The sequence below is a fragment of the Rhinoderma darwinii genome, chromosome 1 (genome assembly GCF_050947455.1).
Source record: "Rhinoderma darwinii isolate aRhiDar2 chromosome 1, aRhiDar2.hap1, whole genome shotgun sequence".
Taxonomy (NCBI): Eukaryota; Metazoa; Chordata; class Amphibia; order Anura; family Rhinodermatidae; genus Rhinoderma; species Rhinoderma darwinii.
The window spans coordinates 247,728,629-247,737,141 of NC_134687.1; the positions used below are offsets into that span (position 1 = coordinate 247,728,629).

An 8,513-nucleotide genomic window follows, 5' to 3' on the forward strand; every position below is an offset into this window, starting at 1 on the left:
AAAAGTCAACCGCACCATGGATTCCCAGACAGTCTCCCACACTGGTACTAGCGAGGCCTTAAAGCTGTGTAACTTCTGCGATCTGACGAGAGCAGGGACATTCAGCTTAGAATGGCCGTTGACATTAAATGCTTTAATCCATAGTCCTTTTTAATCGATTGTGAAACAAAATCTAAACGACATAATAAAAATTCAACCGCACCACGGATTCCCACACTGGTACTAGCGAGGACTTAAGCTGTGTAACTTCTGCGATCTGACGAGAGCAGGCACATTCAGCTTAGAATGGCCATTGACATTAAATCCTTTAATCCATAGTCCTATTTAATCTATTGTGAAACAAAATCTAAACGACATAATAAAATGTCAACCGCACCACGGATTCCCAGACAGTCTCCCACACTGGCACTAGCGAGACGTTAAGCTGTGTAACTTCTGCGATCTAACGAGAGCAGGCACATTCATCTTAGAATGGCCATTGACATTAAATGCTTTAATCCATAGTCCTTTTTAATCGATTGTGAAACAAAATCTAAACGACATAATAAAAAGTCAACCGCACCACGGATTCCCAGACAATCTCCCACACTGGTACTAGCGAGGCCTTAAGCTGTGTAACTTCTGCGATCTGACGAGAGCAGGCACATTCAGCTTAGAATGGCCATTGACATTAAAAGCCTTAATCCATAGTCCTATTTAATCTATTGTGAAACAAAATCTAAACAACATAATAAAAAGTCAACCGCACCACGGATTCCCAGACACTTTTTCCCACACTGGTACTAGCGAGGCCTTAAGCTGTGTAACTTCTGCGATCTGACAAGAGCAGGGACACTCAGCTTAGAATGGCCATTGACATCAAATGCTTTAATCCATAGTCCTTTTTAATCGATTGGGAAACAAAATCTAAACGACATAATAAAAATTCAACCGCACCACGGATTCCCAGACAGTCTCCCACACTGGTACTAGCGAGGCCTTAAGCTGTGTAACTTCTGCGATCTGACGAGAGCAGGGACATTTGGCTTAGAATTGCCATTGACGTCAAATGCTTTAATCCATAGTCCTATTTAATCTATTGTGAAACAAAATCTAAACGACATAATAAAAAGTCAACCGCACCACGGATTCCCAGACAGTCTCCCACACTGGTACTAGCAAAGCCATAAGCTGTGTAACTTCTGCGATCTGACGATAAAAGGCACATTCAGCTTAGAATGGCCATTGACATTAAAAGCCTTAATCCATAGTCCTATTTAATCTATTGTGAAACAGAATCTAAACAACATAATAAAAAGTCAACCGCATCACGGATTCCCAGACAGTCTCCCACACTGGTACTAGCGAGGCCTTAAGCTGTGTAACTTCTGCGATCTGACGAGAGCAGGCACATTCAGCTTAGAATGGCCATTGACATTAAAAGCCTTAATCCATAGTCCTATTTAATCTATTGTGAAACAAAATCTAAACAACATAATAAAAAGTCAACCGCACCACGGATTCCCAGACAGTCTCCCACACTGGTACTAGCGAGGCCTTAAGCTGTGTAACTTCTGCGTTCTGACGAGGGCAGGCACATTCAGCTTAGAATGGCCATTGACCTTAAATGCTTTAATCTATAGTCCTATTTAATCTATTGTGAAACAAAATCTAAACGACATAATAAAAAGTCAACCACACCACGGATTCCCAGACAGTCTCCCACACTGGTACTAGCGAGGCCTTAAGCTGTGTAACTTCTGCGATCTGACGAGAGCAGGCACATGCAGCTTAGAATGGCCATTGACATTAAATTCTTTAATCCATAGTCCTTTTTAATCGATTGTGAAACAAAATCTAAACGACATAATAAAAAGTCAACCGCACCACGGATTCCCAGACAGTCTCCCACACTAGTACTACCGAGACCTTAAGCTGTGTAACTTCTGCGATCTGACGAGAGCAGGCACATTCAGTTTAGAATGGCCATTGACATTAAATGCTTTAATCCATAGTCCTTTTTAATCGATTGTGAAACAAAATCTAAACGACATAATAAAAATTCAACCGCACCACGGATTCCCAGACAGTCTCCCACACTGGTACTAGCGAGGCGTTAAGCTGTGTAACTTCAGCGATCTAACGAGAGCAGGCACATTCAGCTTAGAATGGCCATTGACATTAAATGCTTTAATCCATAGTCCTTTTTAATCGATTGTGAAACAAAATCTAAACGACATAATAAAAAGTCAACCGCATCACGGATTCCCAGACAGTCTCCCACACTGGTACTAGCAAGGCCATAAGCTGTGTAACTTCTGCGATCTGACGATAGCAGGCACATTCAGCTTAGAATGGCCATTGACATTAAAAGCCTTAATCCATAGTCCTATTTAATCTATTGTGAAACAAAATCTAAACAACATAATAAAAAGTCAACCGCACCACGGATTCCCAGACAGTCTCCCACACTGGTACTAGCGAGGCCTTAAGCTGTGTAACTTCTGCGATCTGACGAGAGCAGGGACATTCAGCTTAGAATGGCCATTGACATTAAATGCTATATTCCATAGTCCTTTTTAATCGATTGTGAAACAAAATCTAAACGACATAATAAAAATTCAACCGCACCACGGATTCCCGGACAGTCTCCCACACTGGTACTAGCGAGGCCTTAAGCTGTGTAACTTCTGCGTTCTGACGAGAGCAGGCACATTCAGCTTAGAATGGCTATTGACGTTAAATGCTTTAATCTATAGTCCTATTTAATCTATTGTGAAACAAAATCTAAACGACATAATAAAAAGTCAACCGCACCACGGATTCCCAGACAGTCTCCCAAACTGGTACTAGCGAGGGCTTAAGCTGTGTAACTTCTGCGATCTGACGAGAGCAGGCACATGCAGGTTAGAATGGCCATTGACATTAAATGCTTTAATCCATAGTCCTTTTTAATCGATTGTGAAACAAAATCTAAACGACATAATAAAAAGTCAACCGCACCACGGATTCCCAGATAGTCTCCCACACTATTACTACCGAGGCCTTAAGCTGTGTAACTTCTGCGATCTGACGAGAGCAGGCACATTCAGCTTAGAATGGCCATTGACATTAAATGCTTTAATCCATAGTCCTTTTTAATCGATTGTGAAACAAAATCTAAACGACATAATAAAAAGTCAACCGCACCACGGATTCCCAGACAGTCTCCCACACTTGTACTAGCGAGGCCTTAAGCTGTGTAACTTCTGTGATCTGACAAGAGCAGGCACATTCAGCTTAGAATGGCCATTGACATTAAATGTTTTAATCCATAGTCCTTTTTAATCGATTGTGAAACAAAAGCTAAACGACATAATAAAAAGTCAACCTCACCACGGATTCCCAGACAGTCTCCCACACTTGTACTAGCGAGGCCTTAAGCTGTGTAACTTCTGCGATCTGACGAGAGCAGGGACATTCAGCTTAGAATGGGCATTGACATTAAATGCTTTAATCCATAGTCCTTTTTAATCGATTGTGAAACAAAATCTAAACGACATAATAAAAATTCAACCACACCACGGATTCCCAGACAGTCTCCCACAATGGTACTAGTGAGGCCTTAAGCTGTGTAACTTCTGCGTTCTGACGAGAGCAGGCACATTCAGCTTAGAATGGCCATTGACGTTAAATGCTTTAATCCATAGTCCTATTTAATCTATTGTGAAACAAAATCTAAACGACATAATAAAAAGTCAACCGCACCACGGATTCCCAGACAGTCTCCCACACTGGTACTAGCGAGGCCTTAAGCTGTGTAACTTCTGCGATCTGACGAGAGCAGGCACATTCAGCTTAGAATGGCCATTGACATTAAAAGCCTTAATCCATAGTCCTATTTAATCTATTGTGAAACAAAATCTAAACAACATAATAAAAAGTCAACCGCACCACGGATTCCCAGACAGTCTCCCACACTGGTACTAGCGAGGCCTTAAGCTGTGTAACTTCTGCGATCTGACGAGAGCAGGCACATTCTGCTTAGAATGGCCATTGACATTAAAAGCCTTAATCCATAGTCCCATTTAATCTATTGTGAAACAAAATCTAAACAACATAATAAAGAGTCAATCGCACCACGGATTCCCAGACAGTCTCCCACACTGGTACTAGCGAGGCCTTAAGCTGTGTAACTTCTGCGATCTGACGAGAGCAGGCACATTCAGTTTAGAATGGCCATTGACATTAAAAGCCTTAATCCATAGTCCTATTTAATCTATTGTGAAACAAAATCTAAACAACATAATAAAAAGTCAACCGCACCACGGATTCCCAGACAGTCTCCCACACTGGTACTACCGAGGCCTTAAGTTGTGTAACTTCTGCGATCTGACGAGAGCAGGCACATGCAGCTTAGAATGGCATTGACATTAAATGCTTTAATCCATAGTCCTTTTTAATCGATTGTGAAACAAAATCTAAACGACATAATAAAAAGTCAACCGCACCACGGATTCCCAGACAGTCTCCCACACTAGTACTACCGAGGCCTTAAGCTGTGTAACTTCTGCGATCTGACGAGAGCAGGCACATTCAGCTTAGAATTGCCATTGACATTAAATGCTTTAATCCATAGTCCTTTTTAATCGATTGTGAAACAAAATCTAAACGACATAATAAAAAGTCAACCGCACCACGGATTCCCAGACAGTCTCCCACACTTGTACTAGCGAGGCCTTAAGCTGTGTAACTTCTGTGATCTGACGAGAGCAGGCACATTCAGCTTAGAATGGCCATTGACATTAAATGTTTTAATCCATAGTCCTTTTTAATCGATTGTGAAACAAAATCTAAACGACATAATAAAAAGGCAACCGCACCACGGATTCCCAGACAGTCTCCCACACTGGTACTAGCGAGGCCTTAAGCTGTGTAACTTCTGCGATCTGACGAGAGCAGGCACATTCAGCTTAGAATGGCCATTGACATTAAAAGCCTTAATCCATAGTCCTATTTAATCTATTGTGAAACAAAATCTAAACAACATAATAAAAAGTCAACCGCACCACGGATTCCCAGACAGTCTCCCACACTGGTACTAGCGAGGCCTTAAGCTGTGTAACTTCTGCGATTTGACGAGAGCAGGGACATTCAGCTTAGAATGGCCATTGACATTAAATGATTTAATCCATAGTCCTTTTTAATCGATTGTGAAACAAAATCTAAACGACATAATAAAAATTCAACCGCACCACGGATTCCCAGACAGTCTCCCACACTGGTACTAGCGAGGCGTTAAGCTGTGTAACTTCAGCGATCTAACGAGAGCAGGCACATTCAGCTTAGAATGGCCATTGACATTAAATGCTTTAATCCATAGTCCTTTTTAATCGATTGTGAAACAAAATCTAAACATAATAAAAAGTCAACCGCACCACGGATTTCCAGACAGTCTCCCACACTGGTACTAGCAAGGCCATAAGCTGTGTAACTTCTGCGATCTGACGATAGCAGGCACATTCAGCTTAGAATGGCCATTGACATTAAAAGCCTTAATCCATAGTCCTATTTAATCTATTGTGAAACAAAATCTAAACAACATAATAAAAAGTCAACCGCATCACGGATTCCCAGACAGTCTCCCACACTGGTACTAGCGAGGCCTTAAAGGGGTATTCCGGAACTAAAAAATTACATTTATTTAAATAAAACAATGAAAAATATATAACTTTCCAATGTACTTACGTTTCATCAGATGGATGTAGCGTCGTATATCCTCCTCCGTCGCCGTCCCCTTAGCAATGCAAAATCTGCACTTCCTGTGCAGACCCGTCCATTTGGTCTTCTGCCTTGCTTCCGGTTTCCGGCTTTCACACTGTACGGTTACGTCAAAAATGACGTAACCGTACCACGTGCTTCTTTATTGAATTAGAGCATGCGTGGTGAACACACTCCACCGCGCATGCTCTGTGAAATTATGTGGCTGCGTCTTCAGCGGCCGTGTATATTACACTGCGCATGCGCAAGGTTGAAGGTGTGTAGCGGTGTGTATACGAAGTTGCAGGAATAACGGCCGTTTCGGCCGTCTTCCCGACAGGTGCAGGAGCTGTGACAGCTGCTGTCTCGTACAGCAGCTGCCGCAGCTCCTACAGCGGGGACCGATCGCTGTGTCCCCGCTGTCTAACCTCTTAAAAGCCGCGTTCTATAGAGATCGCGGGTTTTTAGGGGTTAAGTTACCATCGCCGGCCTGCTACACGATAGCGGCCGGCGATGGTTACTATGGCAACCGGACACCAAACAAAGGCGTCCGGCTATGCCATCGACGGAAGCCTAGTGGGTCCTGACAAAGTCAGGACCCACTATGCTTGCTGTCAGTGAATAGCTGACAGTTCTAATACACTGCACTACGGATGTAGTGCAGTGTATTAGAATAGCGATCAGGGCCTCCTGCCCTCAAGTCCCCTAGTGGGACAAAGTAATAAAGTAAAAAAAAAAGTTAAAAAAGATGTGTAAAAATAAGAAATTAAAAGTTAAAAAAATCCCCCTTTTTTTCCCTTATCAGTCCTTTTTTATTAATAAAAATATATAAATAAACGATACATAATTGGTATCGCCGCGTCCGTAACGGCCTGAACTACAAAATTATTTCGTTATTTATCCCGCGCGGTGAACGCCGTAAAAGAAAATAATAATATACCGTACCAAAATCACAATTGTTTGGTCACTTCACCTCCCAAAAAATGTATTAAAAATAGATCAAAAAGTTGCATTTACCGAAAAATGGTCCTGATCGAAACTACAGTTCGTTACGCAAAAAATAAGTCCTCGCACGGCTTTATTGATGGAAAAATTATAAAGTTCTGGCTCTTAGAATAAGGTAACAAAAAGTGAATGATTTTTTACAAAACGTATTTTATTGTGCAAACGCCATAAGACATAAAAAAACTATAAACATCTGGTGTCACCGTAAGGCCGAGTTTACACGAGCGTGTGCGTTTTGTGCAAGCAAAAAGCGCGGCGTTTTGCGTGCGCAAAAAGCACTTAACAGCTCCGTGTGTCAGCCCTTTATGATGACACTCCGTTTGGATGTTTGTAAACAGAAAAGAACGTGGTGCTTTTCTGTTTTCATTCATCCTTTACAGTGCTGTTGCGTGAATCACGCGCGTCCCACGGAATTGCTTCCGTGCGACATGCGTGGTTTTCACACACCCATTGACTTCAATGGGTGCGTGATGCGCGAACAGCGCACAAATATAGGACGTCGTGCGTTTCACGCAGCGGACATACGCTGCGTGAAAATCACGTACCTGTCTGCACGGCCCCATAGAGTAACATAGGTCCCTGCGACGCGCGTTGCAAAAACGTATAATACGCTCGTGTAAATGAGCCCTAATCGTATCGCCCCATAGAATAAAGTGAATATGTCATTTATAGCGCACGGTGAACGCTGTAACAAAAATAGAATTAAAAAACAATAGAATTGCTGTTTTTTAGTCACCGCGCCACTTAAAAATAGAATAAAAACTGATCAAAAAGCTGCATGCACCCCAAGAAAACTACAATGTATTCCTCAAGTGGTCTAGTTTCCAAAATGGGATCACCTTTTGGGGGTTTCCACTATTTTGGTACCACAAGACCTATTCAAACCGGACATGGTGCCTAATAAAAAGGCGGCCTCAAAATCCACTAGATGCTCCTTTGCTTCTGAGGCCGGTGCTTCAGTCCATTACCGCCCGAGGGCCACATGTGGGATATTTCTACTGCAGAATCTGGACAATAAGTATTGAGTTGCGTTTCTCTGGTAAAACATTTTGTGCATAAACTTTCTAAATGCTGTTGTGAATACTTTGAGGGGTCTAGTTTCTAAAATGTCGTGTTTCATAGGGGTGTCTAATATATGGGCCCCTCAAAGCCACTTCAGAACTGAACTGGAAGCCCAAAAAAAATAATTAGGCAATACTTCGCTTCTATACGAACTAGTTAGCGATTCACAGTGTGATGAAGTAAGGGGAAGCAGCGCTTATACGAGCGGTGCACCCCCTTCAAACAGCCGATGACTTTTCAGTTCACAGGTAGCAGAGTTACATGATGGGGAATTTGTTTTCCTGTTGTGTAACTCTGCTACCTGTCAATGGAAAAATCAGCTGCCAGAGTGAAAAATGTTTCCACACAGAGGAGTACCGCAAAGAAACACCTGGGAATCAGACATGATGGACTAACATTTTTCCCTGTGGTGGATGACTTTTCAGTTGACAGGTAGCAGAGTTACATGAAGGGGAATTATTTTTCATCGATGGCTAGTTAGGAGCGCTGCTTCCCTTTAGTTTTTTCTTGCTCACTGTGAATCTCCGACACAGGATGCAGCGGCGATCCACAGGTATTGCTCCTTTTATCCCAATTCACATGTTAGAATTCAATTTTTTTTATTTTATATATATATATATATATATAAAATACAGTATTTAAAACTAAGACTGTATAAACAGTTAATATACATTTAGAAAACTTATAATTATAAAGACCAAACTTTACGTATCATCATATAGGGTCAG

The 8,513-nt window shown here is 41.9% G+C and overlaps 21 pseudogenes; all 21 read right to left on the reverse strand.

Moving 5' to 3' along the window:
- Positions 1-3: 3 nt before the first annotated feature.
- Positions 4-123, reverse strand: LOC142696797 (5S ribosomal RNA; annotated as a pseudogene).
- Positions 124-550: 427 nt separating this feature from the next.
- LOC142736057 (5S ribosomal RNA) lies at positions 551-669 on the reverse strand (annotated as a pseudogene).
- Positions 670-1,296: 627 nt separating this feature from the next.
- LOC142738143 (5S ribosomal RNA) lies at positions 1,297-1,415 on the reverse strand (annotated as a pseudogene).
- A 67-nt stretch (positions 1,416-1,482) lies between these two features.
- Positions 1,483-1,601, reverse strand: LOC142735743 (5S ribosomal RNA; annotated as a pseudogene).
- Positions 1,602-1,668: 67 nt separating this feature from the next.
- LOC142736778 (5S ribosomal RNA) lies at positions 1,669-1,787 on the reverse strand (annotated as a pseudogene).
- A 67-nt stretch (positions 1,788-1,854) lies between these two features.
- LOC142737323 (5S ribosomal RNA) lies at positions 1,855-1,973 on the reverse strand (annotated as a pseudogene).
- A 439-nt stretch (positions 1,974-2,412) lies between these two features.
- Positions 2,413-2,531, reverse strand: LOC142726279 (5S ribosomal RNA; annotated as a pseudogene).
- Positions 2,532-2,598: 67 nt separating this feature from the next.
- LOC142737286 (5S ribosomal RNA) lies at positions 2,599-2,717 on the reverse strand (annotated as a pseudogene).
- Positions 2,718-2,784: 67 nt separating this feature from the next.
- On the reverse strand, positions 2,785-2,903 carry LOC142710985 (5S ribosomal RNA; annotated as a pseudogene).
- Positions 2,904-2,970: 67 nt separating this feature from the next.
- LOC142734165 (5S ribosomal RNA) lies at positions 2,971-3,089 on the reverse strand (annotated as a pseudogene).
- A 67-nt stretch (positions 3,090-3,156) lies between these two features.
- LOC142710049 (5S ribosomal RNA) lies at positions 3,157-3,275 on the reverse strand (annotated as a pseudogene).
- A 67-nt stretch (positions 3,276-3,342) lies between these two features.
- On the reverse strand, positions 3,343-3,461 carry LOC142694318 (5S ribosomal RNA; annotated as a pseudogene).
- Positions 3,462-3,528: 67 nt separating this feature from the next.
- Positions 3,529-3,647, reverse strand: LOC142669593 (5S ribosomal RNA; annotated as a pseudogene).
- A 67-nt stretch (positions 3,648-3,714) lies between these two features.
- Positions 3,715-3,833, reverse strand: LOC142680221 (5S ribosomal RNA; annotated as a pseudogene).
- Positions 3,834-3,900: 67 nt separating this feature from the next.
- Positions 3,901-4,019, reverse strand: LOC142736801 (5S ribosomal RNA; annotated as a pseudogene).
- A 67-nt stretch (positions 4,020-4,086) lies between these two features.
- LOC142736436 (5S ribosomal RNA) lies at positions 4,087-4,205 on the reverse strand (annotated as a pseudogene).
- A 67-nt stretch (positions 4,206-4,272) lies between these two features.
- LOC142703625 (5S ribosomal RNA) lies at positions 4,273-4,390 on the reverse strand (annotated as a pseudogene).
- A 67-nt stretch (positions 4,391-4,457) lies between these two features.
- Positions 4,458-4,576, reverse strand: LOC142737480 (5S ribosomal RNA; annotated as a pseudogene).
- A 67-nt stretch (positions 4,577-4,643) lies between these two features.
- Positions 4,644-4,762, reverse strand: LOC142677986 (5S ribosomal RNA; annotated as a pseudogene).
- A 67-nt stretch (positions 4,763-4,829) lies between these two features.
- On the reverse strand, positions 4,830-4,948 carry LOC142735641 (5S ribosomal RNA; annotated as a pseudogene).
- Positions 4,949-5,015: 67 nt separating this feature from the next.
- LOC142671572 (5S ribosomal RNA) lies at positions 5,016-5,134 on the reverse strand (annotated as a pseudogene).
- Positions 5,135-8,513: the final 3,379 nt, after the last annotated feature.